The sequence below is a fragment of the Equus caballus genome, chromosome 28 (genome assembly GCF_041296265.1).
Source record: "Equus caballus isolate H_3958 breed thoroughbred chromosome 28, TB-T2T, whole genome shotgun sequence".
In the NCBI taxonomy this organism is placed as follows: Eukaryota; Metazoa; Chordata; class Mammalia; order Perissodactyla; family Equidae; genus Equus; species Equus caballus.
Window position 1 is genome coordinate 28,135,393 of NC_091711.1, and position 21,927 is coordinate 28,157,319.

Consider the following 21,927-nt stretch of genomic DNA (forward strand, 5'->3'; position numbering starts at 1 on the left):
AGTCATGTTACTTTGGACAACCTGCTTAAACTCACCGAATTTCCCTTTCCTCATCTGAAAAGGGGTTTATAACCCTCACTTCTTCAGAAGATTATTATGTGCACTAATGATGGTTTTACGTCAAGGACTTAGAACAATATCAAGTATTTATTAAATAGTCAATGTGTGGTACACATTAATATATCCATTGTAATCATGTGAGCGGGAACCAGGCAAGCAAAGGGTTACTGAGAATCTGATCGGTAACCAACATGGTCTGTTAAATATTTTCCAGACGAAGAGAAAACTAAACGTGATGTTTTTCAGAAGTTGATGTCCCAGTTTCTGCAGATGTTGCCATCTTACAGTGAAACTTATACGGTTGTCGCAAGATCCCTGCAAATTGCTCCAGGTCCAAATGTCCAAAAGTTACCTTGAACTTATTATGTAATAGTACGTTGAATTCATTATATAATGGTCCCCTTATCTACTGCACATGTGCCCTGATTGAGCACAGCCGTTACACCGTTGTAACACGTCCTCTGCACTCCGGTGTACAGAGTTTCCACAGGCACCAAGCTCAGGGGGACACTGCTTTGGGAGCTGTCTCTGGGGTTCTCCATTGTTTGTACAAGCAATAAACCTTTTTGCACCCACTTCAGCCTCAGTTATGTTTTTTGGCTCTGCGCTCACCAAGAGATGAGCCCACTGAGCTCGGTTACAGTCAAGCTTTTGAGTTATTACCAATAACAAATACCATTACTTGGAATATTATTCAGCCATGAGAAAGGAGGATATCCTGACATTTGCGACAACTCGGATGGAACTTGAGCACATTATGCTAAGTGAGATAAGTCAGGCAGAGAAAGTACTGTATGGTATCACTCATACATAGAATCTAAAAAAGTCAAACCCGTAAAAAGCAGAGAGTAAAATGGTGGTTGTTGGGGGGTGGTGGGGGGATAAGACTGATGGTGTTTAAGGTACAAACTTTTAACAAGTAGTAAATCAGCCATAGAACTAATGCACGGTATAACGAATGTAGACAATAATATTATACCATAATTATGTCATGTGATAAATATTGCTATAAGCGCAATTATATTACAATATACAAATGTATCAAAGCAACACGCTGTACGCCTTAAACTTACACAATATTTCATGTCAAAATTTATTTAATAAAAAATTTTTAAAAACAAACACCATTACCATTTATTACAAAAACCCTCAGTCCACATTAAGGAAACAGGGATTTATCTGATAGAGCTATATCTATTTCTGTGCCCCATCAGCCCCAAGCTCAGGGATTTCTTTGCACAAGCATCATGTTACACGATGACATCATGCACAATGGTTACAGGTTCTGTGCCCAGAGTCAGACTGCCTGGATTTGAATTTCTGCTCCTCCACTCACATGCTGGGGGCCTTGAACACATTGAAGAAAATGTCTCTGCCTCAGTTTCCTCAACTGCAAGATAAGGTTAATAACAGCCCTTGTCTCATAGGAGTGTCGTGAGGATGAAGTAACACCATCGTGTAAAGGGCGTATCACACAGCACCCAGCACAGCATTTGCTCCGTCAGTGTTAACCATCTCAAACTTTTACACATTGATGTTCAAAGGAATAATACTTGCTTGGAAGTGGAAAGCTCCAACATGGAAGGGTAAATCAAGTGCCCTTCCGAGTCAAAGGTGGTGATGAATACCTGTGGCTGGAGAGACCCAGAAAGGCTGTTATTTCTCTCTTTCTGCTTTAGCCTCACCATCTGTGAATTAACAGACCAGCTGGACAGGATGGTCTCCCAAGGCCAAGAGTAGCTCAGGTGTGCTATGATTTTAAGAAACGCCCTGGAAGAGTATCTAGCTTTCAGACTCAAGTGTGAGAAAGTCCTGGTTAGGATGGGTGCGGAGGAGGGGATTGGTGGGGATCAGGAGGAGGGGCCACGTGTGTGACCTTTCCCCTTGACAGTCCAACCCCTCCCCTAGGCAACAGTGCTCACAGCCATCAGTACCCTCATGACAGTTCTGCTCAGGACTTTGCAGAAATAAGCTGAAACGCCTTTCAGCCAAAATGCAGAGTTCTGCGACCTTATAGAAAAGCAAGGCAGTATATTACCCTGTAAATTGACTAGTGTGGCCCAATTCTGGCCTGGTTTATAGTTACGATGCAGAAAAAAAACACAGGCCAAGTCGAAATCAGCAGATCATGGGCCAACCCCTGGTCAAGTAACACGAAAATAAACTGCTGATAGCGGAAGCTCTGGCCCACTCCTGAAGAACGGGGGCCTCGCAGAGGGCAGCAGGAGCCTGCGCCCTCCACAGTGGCCCTCCCTGAGCCAGGCGCCAGCTCCCAGCTCATCATCTCTGCCTCTGCCCCCCTTCTAGGTACTGGGGGACGGTTGCACTTCTATTGTGATTTGAAATGATTCCATGACTCAATTCTATTGTTCTGTGTACGGTGAGTAACAAAACATTTTTAACAGCATCTTTCGGGCGCCTTTTCCTTTGATTTTTCCAGCTTAATGACATTATTGGGAGGGCTTCGGGGACCGTTAGGCAGATGTCCTTCCTGGAGAAGTTGCTGCTTCAGGAGAAGTCATTACTTTTTGTGGGGCCCACAGGCACTGGAGAGGCTGCTCTTCCCAACAGCTTCCTGCGACGTTACCTCATGAAAAATATGTTATGTGTCAAATTAACTTCGCAGTGCAGACCTCAGTGAAGCAGACCCACGACATCTCCCTAACGGAACCTGAAAGGTACCCAGAGTTTTAATTAAAATCAAGAATGTAATTGTGCTTAGTTTACTCCTCAGAGATTATCCACAAAATAATATGAAGCGCTCGCCTTCGGTTTCTGACAGAATAAATGAAACTTGATTTGTTCCTCCCTGTAATGTTTATTACCGGGGAAACTACAATTTAATTGTTGTTGACAAATATTCTGATTTATGAGGTGCATAAAACAGAACACAGTCTAGATGGCATGTGTCTACTTAACTTTTCTTTGCAAAATTTTGCTTCAGGAGGCTGTGCTAGCTGTCTGTCATGGGTATTCTTTAGGCCAAAGCATATTAAAGTAAATAACCAGATTGGATCTTGACTAGTAAAAAGAACCATCTGTTAGGGAGAGATGTAAGCAGTGGGCGATAGAGTCGGCACTTGCCAAAACAGAGGGGCAAAAAGATCGACTGGAAGAATGGCAGTGTCCAGGGGATTCTATCCAGAAGCTGGTCAGCTTTCCAGCATCCAAATCATGCATTTTTAATTCATCACATGGCAAAAGACAAGTCAGACACCAATTGGCACCATAAAAGAAAATTTGCAGTGCACCAGGAACTGTTCAGTCAAGGGGACTTTGCATCCATTCCACATGGACCATTTTGTATGTTTAAAGTTTAGAACCGAAACCTAAGAATGCAGAGGTGGGTAAAGAATCTATTTCAATCACAGATTCTATTCATAATGTTAGTTCATTACTAGAAAAACATTTCGAGGTAAATATGCCCATGACCTTTCTCCAAACAAAGTCTGAATATAGCAAGTAACAGGCATTTATGGAATATCCCAATTCATATATATACATATATATATATATATATGTAAAACCTTTCGGGGATATATATATCATATATATATATAGTCTTTCAGAAGTTACTGACAAAGTATTTGCTATCATTATCAACCATGTGTTGGTTCAGATAATGGTCATTTTTTATATGTGTCTTGAAGGAAACTAAAATAAGTATGATTAATTTTAATGCAATATGTTAAAATATACATTTACATATTTGAGAACTGTTAAGTTGAATCATCTTAAGACTCACAGTATTTCTTTCCACTAGGGATTGTTAAGCCTCAATAATATATACAATTACTGTTCTGTTCTTCCAGGTCCTTGTCCTAGAAAAAGCAAAATGGATGTTAATGGAGAGCCGTCTTTGCCCTCAGCATGGCTGTGGGTGATTACAGACTTTGTATACTTTGTTTTCGAGATTTTTCTGCTTTCTCAAACTTATATCCCAACGTACTTTGCTTTTGCTGCATTTTTTAGCTCAAAGAGCTCTTTCAGGCATAATTAAATCATTTAATGTTCCTGAGTGTTATTTCCCTCCTTAAGAAATGCAATTTCATGTCATTTCTTTAATTTGAACTCCTATTAGTGTTTCTGCCTTAGAACGTACCTGCCTTTATGAAGCTTCTGCAGGTACATTTCTAATGCCTGGCATTTTAAGCAGTTAACCCAATACTGCCCCACTGCAGACGGACAGAGCCAGACCGCTACTCCCACTAATGCACTTTCTTCGGTTCATTTTGAGATGCGAACATCACCGTAGGAACTCAACATTACCTCTCAGTCAAGTTCTCCGTCCCTGTCTCCTGGGGAGAGAACGATGTGACAATCAAGCCTTTTCTTATAGTTGACATTTGCAGGGTTCAAATAGAAAAAGTGGATTTTCTCTTCATCTTTAGCCTTGAAATTTTTCAAATCTTGTGGCAAGTCTGGAAAAAAGTTAAAGAATTTTGATCACAGAGACCCAAAAGAACGGTTGGGACTCAGAGGGGTCGTGTGCAGAAACTGGAGGAGACTTTTGGGAAAAACTGCTCAATTTGGCAACTTTACCAAAAATGAGGCAGTATCAAAAACAGCTGCTGTCTTAGACGAGGCTGCCACAGCAAAATACCACAGACTGGGTAGCTTACTCAATAGAAATTTATTTCCTCGCAGTTTTGGAGGCTAGAAGTCCAGATCAAGGTGCAGGCAGGTTTGGTTTTTCCTGAGCTCTCTTTCTCTGGCTTGCAGATGGCCACCTTCTCACCGTGTCCTCGAATGGCCTTCCCTCTGTGTGGTACCTCTCCATCTTCTCATATGGACTCCAGTCATTTTAGACTAGAGCTCATTCATATGACCTCATTTAACCATAATTACCTCTTTAAACACCTTATCTCCAAATACAGTCATATTTTAAGGTACTAGGGGTTAGGACTTCAACATAGGAATTTTGAGGGGACACAATTCAGTCCATAATAGCTGCAAACACTCTCAAGTGTGAAGAGAGCAGCCGGTGGGGTAGGGGGGTGAGGAATTAATTAAATACACCCAAGATGCAGAGCACCCAACTGGACAAGATGAATAAAGGAAGGCTCATCCTTTGGACTCGAAGTATTTTATTTCTGCACCTGAAAGGGCTACATAAACCTATGGAACTCACAGACCAAGACAATGTCTTCAAGGGAGAAACAGATTCAAGAAATGGAGAATCAGAGCCAAGTGACTGTTCATGGCACGGTCCTAGTTAATCCAGCCTCAAATTCATTCTAAGCCCAGTATTAAGGCATTGGATAAATTTTCTCATCGGCTCTAGACTGAGCTCCTCCAAGGCAGGGACTCTGTGTCATACACTCCTTGTGTCCCTCATGCCCAGCGAAGGACCTGACACATTCTGGGGGGATATGAGTGCTTCCTGAACGGAAGCAAAGCCTTCGTTACCAGAGCAAATGAGGACACTGTGGAGAGCCTCGAGTCCTGCTGATTTCTTATATTAGGTGGAACTATCTGGTGTTTCTCTCAAATTAGAGCTTTTTCTGCCGGAGTGGTATTTGCAATAGAATGCGTGACAACTGTGAAGAAAATGAAGAATTCGCTTTAAAATTCCATTTATTCATCCCTAGTGTTTACTCAGAAAGTATTTACAGAACATATTAAGGCATTAAAAGTTTCAGAGGGATTAACAGCCCCCTTGGAATGTCAGAGGCCCCATGGAAATGATCTAAATATTTCCCTAAAATTCTCATCAAACTTCAGCACACTACTTCTTTCAAATTTACAACCTTTCTTAGAGAAACATATGACGTGTTCTTTGTTATCCCGCTTCTCTATGTCTTTACAATTGTGCCGGGTGGAAATTTCCGCTAAGCTCCTAATTTTACGTCTTACAGGTTTTATTAAATAGCAGCCATTCAGCCAACTCACCCTCAGACAATTAATTGTTCTTTAGTAATGAACTCTGATTTTCACATACTAGGATGGCAATAAACAGAATCTTAGATGTTTTCATTCTACCATATTGACTTTCCAGCTGAAGACTTCTCTGGGAAGCGTGGTGCAGAGCTCATGAAAGAATCAGGCCCATCCTTTAGACTCCAAGTGTTTTCTTAAAAGAATAGCTGGCGTCAACCTTGGCTGTACTGTCCAAGGTTTCTTTTATTTCTTCTAAAACCCAAAGCAATTTCACACGAGTTCTCTTTTATCTTTAGAATACCCCTCTCAGGAAAAGCAGTTGTGGTGCCTCTGTTTTATGAATGGAAACACTCACACAGGGAGATGTTCACCGTTCTCCTTCAAGCCCGGAACTGGGCTCACACTCCGGGTCTTCGTCAGCTGCAGTGGCAGAGCTGACTTTAATAGCTTGGAATGGAAACTTTTGAAGGTGCCTGTAATCGGCAGATCTCCTGGCATTTCGTGGGCACTTGGTACAACTTAGCTTGATGTGGCAAGAGATTACAAATCAACTGAACTTCAATTAAAAATTCTCTACAGTGGTTCAGGGCCACTTACAAAACAAAGCCCTCCTGTGAACACTGTTTTCATGATAGAAAATGATCAGGCAGAGCCACATTTAGCAATCTGGAGATGATAGTTCAGAGGTATTAATAATCCCTGCTCTCTAAGGAACAGAATAGAGACTGTTATTTAAAAGATGGAAAAGTCTTTTTGTCTCACCATAGACAAGTTACATGTGGCCCATCTCAGGACTCTGTGCTCGATGCCTTTGTTGACACTATCTCTAGATGAAGCTTAAGTTAGAATGATGTAAGTATAGAATCCTAGGGTTTTTAGGGGTCTTAAGAAGCATCTTATCCAGCATTCCATCCAGTGCCTGAATTTCTCCCATAAGATTCCCCAACTGTTGTCACTCACTCTTTGCTTAAACATTTCCAATACTGTAAGGGGCCATTTCTCCTTTGAAAATCTCTTACTGATGAGGAACTTCTGTATGTTTCATTGTCATACAATGAACAGAAATTTCTTCTTCTAACTTCAACCTATTTATTCCAGTTCCACCTGGTGGGCTGCTAGAGAACTGTATAGTTGGTAATACCCATCCTATCTCCTTTTCTCCTAGCTAAGCAATCCCAGCTCCTCCAACTACGCTTAATAGGACATGGATGCAGTTCACCACCTCTCCTTGTGGTCATTCCACTGAATGTATACATTTCAATATTTACTCATTTCACAGATATTTCTTGAGCACCTACTGCATGCCACGAACTCTTCCAATGTGTCTATGTCTTCTCATGTGAAGCCAAGAAGCAAAAACTATGCTATCGATGTGGTCTATAGCTCTACTAACGGACTACAAAAACTTGGTCAAGTCGTTTAGTATCTTCCTGGATGAGTTTCTTCCAGAATATCATTTCCCATTCATCCGGACACCATCCTTCTATTAATATAACTGAAGACTGCCACAGTTTTGCTTTGTTTCTGTTTTTGGTGGTGGTTATTTTTAGTGAGGAATAATGGTGGTCATTGTGGTAACAATCCCAAAATCTCCATGGCTTAACCCACAAATGGCTTGTTTTCTGCTCACTTCACAAGTGACATGAGGTCACAAGTCGAGAGGCAAGGGCAGGGGAGGGGCTCTGCTCCACACAATCTTTCAATGACTCAGGCTTTGGTACCTCCAAGGGCCTCTGAGTGCCCCAGTGTATCCAGCCCTAAGTCAAGTGAAATTATGGAGAAGGCTTAGTGCTCCTACCTGCCTTGGCCCAGAGGGGAAGCACATCTTCTCATGTTCCATTGGCGAAAACCAGTCCCAGGGAGGTTGGGAAATGTAGTCTAGATGTATTCCCAGAAAGAAGAGAGGAACTGAATTATGTTGATTGCAGCAGTGTCCACACAGCTGTCTCTCATCATGGCCTTAAATAGAACTCACTGTTTAAACCCTAAATCTCACTCAAAAAGGCCACATGAATTGTACTGTCTTGAATTTGTACAGTTGGTTTATTAGACTCAAGAGAAGATGTCTGTTAAATTTTTGTCTGATTTGATTCAGACCATTTGTTTTATTTTGTTTTCAATCTTTATTCTGTCACAGGTTATATTTACTATCACTTCCACATTCATATTATCTTATCATCTGTACATTTCATGAAATTGTTGTTATATCTTCTTGAAAGGCATTAATTGAAAAGTTAAACTCTCTGGGGCAGAGGACAGAGACTATGGCACACTGTTAGAAACCCCATTCCAAAGCATCAGAAATGAGCCTCCTTAGTATTTAGTGCTTCTTCCAATTACAAAGTCATTCATAGATAGGTAGGTAGATAGGTAAATAGATAGATGACAGATAGTCATATATATGACTATATATATACACAGTCATCCTGCTAAAATGCGTATCTCTTCCTCATTCCCTTGTTTGAAATCCATCATTCATTTATTAAATGAACAATTTTTTTAATCTTTACTGTGGGCCAGGTATCTTGCTAAGCTTTTGATACATTTCTCTTTAATCTTCATAAGTATCTAAAAGGTAGTTATGCTCATGTTACCGATAAAGAAACTAAAACTTAGGGAGATGAAGAAATCCATTCAAGCTATGTAGTTTGGAGTCAGAATTTAAACCCTGCTGTCTGCCTCCAAAGCCTGCTATTGCATGTGCTTCGCTACCTTTCATACCTCAAGGAGCCCTCTTATCTGTTCTCCTCCCTTTCAGGCCCTAAGCAAATGTGGTTGGGGAGGGAGGGATAACCTCAACAGCACCTATTTCAATTATTTTCCAGGGACCAGTATTATGTCCCATATCACCGATTATTTTTCCAAGATCCAATGTGAAATAAAGCAAATCATGGATTTCTCCATTTCCAGTAGACGTTTTTGCTGGACTTCTCTCTTGGCAGACTTTGACTCTGTTGGCCATTCCTGTTCTCTTGAAATACTTTCTTTCCTTGGCTTCAATAATACCTCACTCTCCTGATTTCCTTCTCTCCCTCTGGCCATTTCTTTTTTGTCTTCTCTATTTAGCATCAAATGTTGTTGTTCCATTTGAAGTTGGAATCTAGGCCCCCATCTTCTCATCCATGCCTCTGGCTACATCACCACATCTATGCAGATGAGTCCAAACGTACGTATGCCATTTTAGACTTTCCTCTGAGCTCCAGACCCAAATATCCAGCTACTTCCTTGGCTCATCACACTCAACAGTCCAAAAGTAGACATGAGCTTCCCTGGCAAACCTGGTTTTCTTCTGGGGGTCTCAGCTCACTGAACAGTACGCTATGTACACCAGAATCCGAGAATCACCTCTCTGCTCTCTATCCATCACCACCCTGTCACTGTTATCTCATAATTATCTTTACACTCATTCATTTTCTCCATCTCTTCTACTTCCACCCTAGTCTAGCCCTTCTGTGCTATCTCTTCTGAAATAGCACACTTGCTGGTCTGCCCACATCCATCCTAGTCTCCTGACAATGCACACCCCACACTGCAACCATAGTGATCTCAACAAAACCTAAATCTATCTACATCTTCCTCTGCTTTAAACATCTCAAAGGCTCCCCATTGTTCCTTGACCTCTAGCCACACTGGCCTCTTCTCAGCCCCACTTAGATACCTGCTCCCTCCTGCCACAGGACATTTGTACATGTTATTCTCTCTGCCTGAAGTGCCCTTTCCCATGATCATCCTGTCTCTTGCCTGAGACAAATTGTATTCCTGCCTCACGTCAGGGCAAACATCACTTCCAGGGAAGACTACTCCTGTCATATGCTCACACTTACACACCTTTCTTGTTTCTTTTGTAAGAGATATCATGGTTGTCATTTTACATTTTTTATGGTGATTCTTTGATTAATGTCTGTCTTCCCACTAGACTGTAAGCTCTGCAGGGGCAAGGCCCATGTCTCCTTTCACACCCCATTGTATTCCCAGCACCTAACAGAGTGCCTAGCACATTTCTGTTGAATAAATGAATGACCCAATCCATATTCTAACTCTAATCATTTGAATTCCAGGAAACTGTCCTGATTTAATGAAAACTAAAATATCTACTTCATTATTAAATTTTGTCTTCATGAGCATTCATTGTGGGCAGGCCTGAGCCAACATTTCACTTAACCAGGGGAAGCATATTCATTCACGTGCGTGAAATCTGCCATATTACGGCACAGCACACAATGAAACACAAACTCTGATGCTAGAATGTTTTCCAATCATGAGCTATTAATAATTTAACAAAATTAATTCAAAACACTTCACTCGACAGTGAAACAGAGATGAGGAGGAAATGAAGCGTGTGCCAGTCTTCCAGGGTTGAATTAAACATGGCAAACGAGTAAAAGGAAAAAGCCACCGACCCTTGTTTAGAGTGAAAGTCTGCATTTAGAACTTAATGTGAATTTTATGTTTTTCTAAAGATATTGAAGAACAAACATCAGAAACATAAATAAAAATCTTTGCTTTACACAGGTGAATGATTTAACATGGTAATAGTTATTTGTCAGGCGTCAGAAAAGGAAAGAAAATTGAAAGGATTTTTTTTTCTTCAGCACGAAGCAGTAATCAAGTCAAAGAAAATCTTTCAGTAATTATTATTATTAGGAGAAATCATTAGGAGGAAAAAGTGAAGCAGACAATCCACAGAGCATAGAATTAGCTCCTACCCAGAGGATCCTACAATTTTCACCAGAACAGGATGGGGACGCGGGAGCCATTTATTAGAAAAACAGGTGAGCCAGCAATGGAGCAAAGTCTCCCAGCTGAAATTTGACTTTGGATAGCGAAGCCAGCTGAATTCTCCACCCCAGACACCAAGAGTGAAGAGGAGAAAGATGGTGAGCCAGCTGCCATCATCGTTCTCCAGAAGAAGGAGAAGGGAAGGGGGCAAACAGATGTGCAGCAGCAGGACGTAAGTCTCGTCAAGGAGAAATGTTGGCATGTAGACCAGTGGTTCCCAAACACGAAAGCGTCGCAATCACATGAGAGCTTGTTAAAACGCGATGAGCGGGCCCACCCCTAGAATTCCTGATTCATAGCTCTGAGATGGGCCCAGGAGTTTGCATGTCTAACATGTTCACAGCTGATTCTGTTGCTGCTACTCTAAGGACCACCCTCTGAAAACCACATGCGAAACTTCTAATAAAAATGAGTGCTGGGGGCCAGCCCAGTGGCCAAGTGGTTAAGTTCGCGCACTCTGCTTTGGTGGCCCAGGGTCTTGCTGGTTCGGATCCAGGGCACGGACATGGTACCGCTCATCAAGGGATGCTGAGGCGGTGTCCCACATGCCACAACTAGAGGGACCCACAACTAAAAATATACAACTATGTACCGGGAGGCTTTGGGGAGAAAAAGGAAAACTAAAATCTTTATTAAAAAAAAAAAAAAAAAGAGTGCTTACACTGTGCTGAGGGTTTTGTATATGTCATCTGATTTAATCTTTATAACAACCCTGGGAAAGGAGAAAAACATCCCCTTCTTACAATGAAACCGAGTCTGAGGCATTAGGTGACCGGCCACCCAAAGTGGGGGAAGTTCTGTCTAATTCTAAAGCCCAGTGACCTTAACTGCTATTCTGTACAGTCCTCTCAGCATCGGACCCAGTTTTAGGAACCACCCTTCAAACTAGGGTGCTGTCAATTCTAAATAAGGCATCATTGACCATCCCCCACAAAAAGTTAAAAATCATGAAGTTGACTTTCAAAGTCCCGAACAGCAGTAAGCCCACAGACAGGAAGGTGCTTATGGTTAAACATTGTTGGTGCTACAATAACACACTGTGAAAGAGATAATTAATGATGTTGCAGACAGCAACTGGATGTACATGCCAGGCCTATTGATAAGCGAGAGAGAAATGGAATAAGAGAATGGGTGGCTCTAATGGAATCAGGTTAGACACTGATCAGAGAAGTGTAGACCTTACCACGAATGAGCAATGGTAAAGGCAACCGGGGAGCCATCAAGGGCCCTGGAGAGGAGATGGGGACAGTCAAATAGAAAGGAGGTAGAAATCGGAGGTCAGAACATGAAGAACACTGCCAAGGTGAAACAACGCCCCAAGCAGGAGCCAGGGGATGAGCAGTAGGGAGGCTGGGTTCTTCTCACAGTACATCCATTGGCCTCCAAAGAAACCTACATCCTAGAGAAGAGGCAGTAATCAGGAGAACAGCTTTGGAGTATAACAGACTGTGCCTGGGTGAGGTGGGTTACAAAACCCCTCTACACTTCAATTCCTCATCTGTGTAATGGAACTAATAATTCCTACTTGAAAGGTTCTAAGAATTAAATGAGAGAATGTATGTGAAGCACTTACTACCTGGGGCATTGTACTAGCTCAGAATATGCTAACTCTTTTATTATTATTGCTATTGTTGCTTCATTATTGTCATCGTTAATATTATCATCCTTATGGGAAGAGCAATTTTGCCTTATGGGAAAGGCAAAATATAATGGCCTGGATAATCTTCAGTGAAAAGTTCACAAGTGTTCCTCCCGTTAATCAAAAGCTTGGCAGTTTGGGTCATGTGGTCTCTGATGACACAGGTGCTCCTGAAAGAATTAGCAAAAAGGTAAAATAAAATAAATAAAAGCAGCATTTGGTGTCCTACTTTCTCCAGAAGGTTTGCAAGTTCTCCTAATTAAATTTTTGAGTAAATTCCGTTCCACAGTGGTGCTGGTTTTACTTGGATGCACTATAGAAAGATTCACAGCCTCGATATAAACTTCTCCACTCTGGGTGCCAAATTCCTTGCTGTAAGTGCGACATCAGAATTCATTTATTATTTCACCCTCGCTTAATTAATTCCACTGCCAGCTACCTGTTGATGATGGAGTTCTGTTGTCAATGCTGAACAAAGTTTTAAGCCAAAGAGTTTTAACAACTTGTTCACTGCTGGGTGGTCTGCCACTTTTGATTAAACTTCATGAGGATTTATAACCATCTTTCCCCCCAACATGTCTGTAACCTTTAAGGGAAGTCCGATAAAAAGCGAAGGTCATGGGTTCCGAAAGCTCTTGTTGTCATAAATATGTTAGACAGCTGATCCTGAACACGCAGCTGTTTCTCATCCTTTCTCCACCCTCCCCTCACTTATTTTTTACAGCGATTCCCAACAAGGATAAAAATTAACGTGAATAGAATTAATGGTTTAATTTTGCAAGAGAAAAGAGAGAGTTTACGATGTCTCGCAGAGGAAAGGGGCTTCTGTCTTTACTGATGACCCAAACATGTCTGCCAAGGAGAAATATGGTGTCCAGTCTCCCATTGAACTGCCACAGGAATGGATTGGCCATGGCTACTGGCTTGACAGGTGCAATAAATATTAATTAGTGTGCTTGGCTACAGAGGGAGTAATGATATACACTGTTCCTCTGAAGCGTTAAATTGTAGTGTTAGTCTTGATAATGCCTCATCTTCTCCATCATGGCAGGAAAACATTTTGAGTTACACGCGTCCTGTATAGGCAAAGGAATAAAGGTTTATCTGTTGTCAGGAATTACAGGTGCAAAAAGGGGGGCTAAGACTGATCGTGAGTCAGGCACTCGGCATTCCCAGTGTGATTGTTGTGTGTGGTTTTTTAAATCAGCCTTTCAGGTGGCACAAATGCATTTCTAAAATTTTGCTGTTGTTAAGGGATAAAGCTGAAACATTTTGCTATTGTCAAGATACTTGATTACATTGGAAATGGATTTGGAAACTCCTTGTCTAAAACCTATGCCACAAATATGCATTAAATATTAGAGGAAATGTGCTTATTAGATTATGGGGGAGTTGGTAGGTTTACGGCATTGGACTGAATTATTAGGATGTTCCCGAGTGTTTGTGAATAAGTACCTATAACAGCCTGGGACCTGGAGACAGCTGTATTTGGGAACTAAAGAGAAAATTGCTCTTAAAATTCAGCTCTGATCAGAAACAAACAAACAAACAAAAAACCAGGCAAGGAAGCCGCAACAAGCAAGTTAATGTTAGCACTGATTCTAGGCTTCAAACCAAACACGTTTTTGAAATGGATATGTTTAGTTGTTTACACCTGAAGTTACAGCAAAACAACAGCTTTCACCAAGAAAAGAGGCTCTAATTAAATACTGATATTTTCCAAATCCTTAATTATAATGGCTTACAGTTCTGCCTAAGGGCTTCTCTAGGAGCTAATTTGCTGGAATATTACCATTTACACTTTTTCATTTGTTGAAGATCTTGCTCCCTCGCGAATTGCCTTTTTTAGTTGGTTGTAACTTCATTTGGCATTCTCTTTCTGGGAATGCTTCCTACCCCCTGTATAGGAAAGACTAGCAAGAAACTTGGCAAACAAAGTTTCCTTCTGGGTGGAATTCTTCCCCTCCTGCATGGCTGAAATGTGTTGATATCTGTTTCTGTACTGCAGCTGCGAAGAAATGGTTTTTGGCAATGCAAATACACCCGTGTTTCTTATTCTCTCCTGGAGCCCTGGTTCTAGCAGCATATCCCCAAGCAAGTGTTTCTGGAGTTACAGCAAGCACATAGAAGCAGTACCCAAAGGGCACTGAAATATTAACTAATGATGAGCTGCCTGAATCAGCAGGTGCCTGGGGACCAGGGCCCGACTGCTTCTGCAAAGTACGCCGGGCTATCTCCCAGGACACAGGCAGCTCCAGTCTGTGGAACATGCTGTTCCGCTATTCCCTGCTCCCCTACAACACTTCCACCTGCTTTCCTAGAGAAGAGCAGAGTCCACCTTCCCCTCAGGTCTATATAAAAGTTTTGTCTACCCTCTGGAAACGGGCTCTGCAATTATAGTCCTCTATATCTCCTGCCTAAAATATCCTTCAACATAGGGACCGCTGTGCACAGGCAGCTGATGGGGAGTAGCGACTAATACGTGAATAGTCACCTCTTGTCCCCAGCACGGAGTCAGAGCCCTAGAACTTTATCCTTGGCAGGGTGGACCAAGAGGTAAACAGAGAGGCCAACGGGATAAGAGCAGGGCATATTCCCTAGCCTCAAGTAAAAATGTGCTCCTTTACCATTCCCTGGACTAGACGGTTCCATCTAGATGATAGGAAACAATTTATAGAAAAGGCCAAGTTTCCAAATGTCATCAAAACACAGATAACTAACGAGATCCTTGAAGAAGACGAGAATTGGATGCTGTGGCCCCATTACTAAACACTGCCTTAGCAGGTTGTGCTTCCTACCTACTTTGAAAAATTTCAAAGTTCAGTCCCCTCAACCAAAGGCATCTCCAGAGGCAAATCAGGAGATAATATTCAGCAACCTATTGGTCTCATGAAAAAAGCCCACCAACTAAACATTGAGAAAGCTATATCAAAAATTGAGCATGCTTTGATTATTTCCTTTGAGCTCCAGAGATTCTTCAAAACTCTCTTTCCCGTATAAGGTGCCATGTCTGCTCTAGTCCTGGGCGATCACCTAACGATTAGAATTACTAAGCTCCCCCTAGGCATGGTTAAGAGTCTCAAACAGAAATACATCTAGTTAGATACAATTCTGCTTTTACCCACAGGAACAGAAAAGCACCTACTGAAACCTCAAAAAATATACATTTTAAAATAATGTCTAAATAAGAGGGATTTAAAATAAAAATGTTAATGTATTTGGAACCAGATAGATCTGGGTTTAAATGTGGATTCATCAGGAGATGTGCCGTCTTGGATAAGTAGCTTGAGCCTCAATTTCCTCATCTGTAAATTGAGTATAGTGGTACTTCTCTCTTTGGGCCCTCAGGAAGATCAAATGAGATTATGTTTATAATATTTGGCAGAGTGCTTAGTGCTAATAAAGAGATGCCACACATAGTAGTTACATGAAAATAGTAATTACTATAATCTTTGCTGTTAAATTAAACTCCAAAATCTTCACCATGACCCAGAAGGTCCTGCATCACCAGATTCCTCTCCATAGTCATCATACCATGTGGTATACAGAATTATGACCATCAAGAAGATTCCATGCCTCAATTTCTGAGAATGTGAATCTGTTGAGATATCACACCTGTGATTATGTGACTACGTTTAAGGCGCTAATCAATTGACTTTAAAACAGAGTATCGTGGATTATCGAGGTGAGTACAATAAAATCACATGAGCCCTTAAAAGCAGAGGCAGGCAAGGCTATCAGAGAGACATGAAATCTGAGAAGGACTTAACCTGTTGTTTCTGGCTTGAAGATGGAAGAAGCCACATGAATTGTGTGAAAAGGAAACAAATTCTGCCAACCACCACCAAGGACCCTGACCCCTAGATAAGAACTACAGCCTGATCCACATCTTGACTTCAGCCTTGGGAGACCCTAACCAGAGAACACAACTGTGCCCAGACTTCTGACCCACAGAAACTGTGAGATAATAAATGGATATTGCTTTAGGCCTCTAATTTGTGGTAATTTGTTATGGCCACAATAGGAAACTGTAGCCGTCTACCCGTTACCAAAACAGTTTTTGAACATGCCATGCTCTTTCTACCTCAGAGCCTTTGCACAGGCTGCTCCCTCTGCCTTTGATCTCTTTCCCTAGCTCTTCACCCAGCGAAGACCTTTTGTTCATCCTTTTGGTGTCAGGTCAAATTTCACCTCTTCATAAAAGCAGTCCTTGGATTTCTTATTTAAAGTGGGGCCCTCCTCCATTTAGACTCTGTTTCAAGCCCCTGTTGATCTCGTCCCAAGTTTTTATCAGAGTTTGTAATTATCTTGTCTTTTTTTCTTGCTTACTTTTCCCTACTTGATTGTAAATGCAGCACCTACCATGACTCCATAAATAGTTGTTGAATGAACATGGATTAATGCTTCACCTCACTCGATCTTTATGAATTGTATCTACTTCTGTGAGGTAGACACTATATTATCACCACATCACAGATGAGGAACCTCAGAAGTACAGATTGAGTAACATTCCCAAGATCACACAGCCCCTAAGTGATGGAGCCTGAGCATGACCCCAAAGTTCATGTTCTCAATCTCTGAGCTTTCATGCCCCTCTGATGTAAGTTCTTCGTAGGAAAATATTGATATCAGAGTGAGCCAACAAGTTTTATTCTCTCAAGTTCAGACATTTGGAACCCTTTAAGATGCAACAGACCCTTAAATTCAAAACTTTGCCTCACGCCATAGCACTTGAGGCGTGGAATCTGGATTAGTGTCCTAGGGTTGGCCAAACAAAGGGGGTGACTTAAAACAACAGGAACTTCTTCTCTCCCAGTTCTGGAGGCTGGAAGCCAGAAATCAAGGTGTCGGCAGGGCCCCGCTCCCTCTGAAAGCTGTGCGGAAGAATCCTTCCTTGCCTCTTCTTAGATTCTGTTGGCTCACTGCAATCCTTGGTGTTCCTTTGATTGCAGATGCATCACTCCAGTCTCTGCCTCCGTCACCACATGACATGCTACCCTTGTGTGTCTGTGTCCAGATTTCCCCTTTTTATAAGGACACCAGTCATATTGGATCAAAGGCCCACCTTACTCCAGTATGAGCTCATCTTTACTTAACTAATTATATCTGCAATGACCCTATTTCCAAAGAAGTTCACATTCTCGGGTATTGGGGGTTAGGATTTCAACATATGAATTTAGGGGGGCACAATTCAACCCCTAACAATCTCCAAACTACAATGTGTAGTTTTGATGTTTATCAGAATGAGGTGTGTTCTCTGCATCTGGGCTGGTCCCGTTCCTCCTTCTGCTGATGTGCAGTGCCTTGTTACCCAGGTGGACCACAGCAGCTGAGGTCAGAGGCTGCCGCTGCTGCCTTGGCGGCTGCGACAGGAGGGAGCAATTAGAGAAAAGGCTTGTTTGTGAAAGCCAAGCTCTGTCTCCTCATTACTTTCTCTCTCACTTCCTGCTTCATCCTTGCTCTCTGCCCAGGCTCTTGGGTGGTCGTTTATGGGAAAGCACATGACAGGAATGTATAACTGTGAAAGTGTGATCACTCTCTCGGACATTTGATTCTGCAAATGACAGTTTTACAAAAGCATCTTGCAGAAATCCGGTTGACTCTTTTCTTGACGGTTCTAACTGGAGGCAAAAATAGAAACCTGTACAGCAACCACCAGAATTAATGGAGCCAGATTATTAAAACACTAAAATACCCACTCCTGACTCTGCAGCCAGTCACGACTCATATATGTTTTATTGTACTAGCAGAGACCACTGCACAGCTTGAAGTGTGACTTTGAGGTCACTGAACACGGGGAATTCTCCAACTGTTTCGCAGCTACCACAGGGTATGTGTGCAGAGCCTGCATATTTGCAAGAAAAATATCTGTTTTAAAATTAGCTGGCCAAAATTTTCCAATAATAGAAAAATATAAGATGAAACCCATGAAATATGCTTTAGGACGTCTACTATACAGAGACTGGAACAAAGGACCTCTGGCTTTTATAAAATATGTTTATTTTAGTAAAATATGTCTTCAGCCCTTTGTTCCCACTCATCTCAGGCCTCCCTCTAGCCCATGGCTACCCAAAGGGAAGCAGGAGGAATAAAACATTCTGATATCTGAACCATGTTGCTTTTCATAGAGTCCTGGCATTTTGACTCAAGATTCCAAAATAATAATTAGATATTTAAAATTGGTGTGACTTGGGCTCCCTGGCAAAGAGAACAGACTCTGTCCTTTGCAGCATGGCAACAGGCATTAACCCTTTAGTGCCTGGATCTTGAGGGAGGTATGAGGGGTCCAGAGGAAGGATCATGGTAGGCAGGATGAGAAGGGGGCACTGTGGGGATACAGGGTCATGGTTATTTATCAACTGATTGATTGCGTCAGTGTGAATCAGGTAAAGACCAGCACTGTATACATTTATACCCTGAGGCTCACCCTGAATGCACCAACCTACAAACACCATTTACCATGAAGGATATGGGTAGGTATTTTCTTTGGGCTAAGATGTGAGTTCTCCCAGCTGTCCCTTGCTACAGCTCCCCAAGGTCCCATTAAGGCACTGAACTGTGGCAGTGTTTTACCTGGACCATAGTCATCTACATAAGGAGAGTCTCACTGAGTCAGGGGAGTCCCTGTGTCACTAGGTAGTTAGCGCCCTAGCCCCAAAAAGTGGTATTTTCCCAGCCATTTCCAACACAAGTTGCAGCATTTTTACAAGAAGCACTTTTTTATAGGAAACAAATATATTCAAAGACATTCATATGAACAGATTTTCTGCTCAATGATGCTTACTTGGAACTTAGCTTCAGGTGTCCCCTAGGTAATTTCCCGTTACACCCTGTGATGCAGCTGTCACAGGTCAAAATGGAATAATGGCTAATGCCTGTGGTAAGGAAAGAACAATTGGAAAATCCATAAACTTTCTGTTGAGCTTTCTATTGAAGTGATAGCCACGAGAATAATCCATATTCTTGAATTAGTTGTCAACAGTTAAAACTCAGAATTCACATTTAAATAAAATTTGAATTTCCAGATTGGCTTTGAAAATTGAATGATCCAGCCGCCCTGGGCCTGCCTTCCCACATTAGAGCAATCAGAGTAGGGAGGGATTGGCCCAGTGGCCAAGCTCAAGTCACCACGGTCCCCACCTACTGGATTCATTTCTGTTGCCTGTCTGACCTCTGTGGGCATTTCAGTTCCTGACCCTCGATTTTGTCTCTCTATTGCCAAGGCCAATTTCTTTCTCTAAGGAAAGGCCTCTGTATTGATTAAAAATTTTCAGGACATTAACTTGAATTTTCTTGGTCTTGGTCACCGCATGTGAAATTCAATACTCAAACTATCCCAAAACATCCTTAATTGCTATTCAAGTCAGATGCATTTACTTAAACAAGCAATTAGCCTTGGCAATAAAAGGCTGAAAAGAAACGAAGTTCATGAATCTGCTATTTCTTCTTCCCTGGATGATGTCATTAGTCAGTGTCCAAACGTCGATGCGTAGCAAATATTATGCCAGTTCTGGTACCAGGGAGACTGGAGGTAGGAATGTCGGATGTTTCAGAAACCTCAAAAGGGCAGAAGGTGGGGTTGGCTGAGAAATGGTAAATTAACTAAATGTCTACTGTGCATTCAATGCTCTACCAGGCAGGCTGTGGGCTTGGAGGAAAGGGTAGAGATTGAGAAAGCGGACCCCAAAATTACATAATTTAAATATTACACATAAAAACATGAATATATATACCATATATATGAATATGAATATACATATATGACACCTTTGCCACTGATTGGGAAATCAAAATAACTGTAAAATATATCCCTAAATCAATGACTGGTATTTAAGTTACACATATAAGTTAAATATTTTACAGCTTAAATATTTTATAAAAAAGAAAAACAAATTCACTGTGTCACCTAAAAGTCTTTTTATAGAAGATTCATTGACTGTAAAACATATGCACAAACGTGCTGAAAAAATTCAGAAATATATAGCATTTTCACCTGACTGCATGGAAACAATAACTAGCATTGCCTGTAGAGTTTTCTCATGAAACATGGTTTGGGTTTACCAAAAGGGAAAAGATGGCTGCGTTAAAAGGCCATACATAGGTTACCATTGTCTGCAGTGAAGACTTTGTAGAAATGGCTCACATGTTCTCATCTCCCTTTTTCTTTTCTCTCAATCCCCATACTTTCCCTACCTTGGAAGGCATCCTCCTCAGTTCCACCCATCCGGCACATATTTTCCCCTTCGGAAGTCAAACGCCATGAACTGGAGTTGAAGGGACTGACTGCTTCTTCTCTTGGACAAAAGGAACTTAACCTCCAAATATGAGGCATGAAAGAAGAAACTTTTAAAAACAAACACTAATTTTCAAGCACTTATTGAGTAAGCCTTTTCTTTTGCAATTAAGCACAGACTTGACTAAAACAGATGCTCTTGCTAAATCTGAAAGAATGGGCAAGAAAAAAACCCAACATTTTGACTAAGTTGTTTTGCAATAGACTTGGGAGGGGTGAGTTTGTTTACATTTACATTCCTTAATTTATTAAATAAACATCTATTGATTATCTACTGTGTGCTAGGTTATACGCTAGGTACTAAGGATATAAAAATGCAGCCCCTGACTTAAAGGAGAGTCCAATATAATAAATGCTATAATAACAGTATGTATAAGGTGCTGTGGGAGTATTTCAGAAAGAAGGGTAGTGGATGTGTCAGTTAGCTACTGCTGACATAACATAGAACTCCCAAATGTGGATTCAAAAAACCAGCCATTGATAACTTTTCACATTTCTTAGAGTCAGCTGAATGATTTTGTTGATCTCAGCTTTGCTCAATGATGCATCTGCAGTCAAATGTTTGTTGGCTAGGTCAATCTGGACTGACTTGGTTCTATTCCATACGTCTCATTTTCCAGTAGGATTCCCCAGACATGTCTTCAGAAAAAATACAGAGGATCAAGGACAGAGTGAAAAGCAGAAATTGACTCATCCTTCTTCTAACCCTCTGCTTGAGTCAAGTTTGTTACTATTCCATTGGCCAAAGCAAGTCACATTAAAAAGCCCAGCATCAGTTCGGGAAGGAACCATCAAATAACAGAACAAAAGACCTAGACACAGGAAGGCCATTTAATTAGGGTCATTGATGCAATCACTCTACCACAGTGGGGAAAGAAGAAAGAGTATGTGGGACTGTCTTCATAGGATGAATGGAACATTACGAAGTACACACAGGGAAACGGCATAACCAGGCATCAGAGGGAAAGAAGTACAGTTTCTCTACTGTAAAGGAGAAGTTGGAAGAGAGAGAGGAACTGGACACTATGAGACCACTTAGGAGCTACTCCAGTTGCACAAGCAAAAAAAATAAAATAAGGACTTGAGCTAAAGTGGCAACAGCAGGGAAGGCGAGAAGGGAGGGGATTGAAAGGCATGGTGAGAGCAGAATCTACAAGAATGAATGGATATAGGAGTGGGAGGAGAGAAGAATCAAAGGTGAACTGAAGCATGTAAGGTGAGCACCTGAGCTGATGACAATGCTGGTAACAGGTTGTAACAGAGAAGCAAGTTGGGG

The 21,927-nt window shown here is 41.5% G+C and overlaps 1 long non-coding RNA gene across 1 annotated transcript; it reads right to left on the reverse strand.

The window, feature by feature from the left end:
• Positions 1 to 1,132: 1,132 nt before the first annotated feature.
• LOC138921173 (uncharacterized) lies at positions 1,133 to 20,813 on the reverse strand. The gene is made up of 4 exons (XR_011433520.1): positions 20,552 to 20,813; positions 4,330 to 4,481; positions 3,806 to 3,881; positions 1,133 to 2,731 (listed from the first exon to the last, which is right to left on the reverse strand). It is a non-coding gene; the product is annotated as an uncharacterized lncRNA (long non-coding RNA).
• Between the last annotated feature and the right edge of the window lie 1,114 nt (positions 20,814 to 21,927).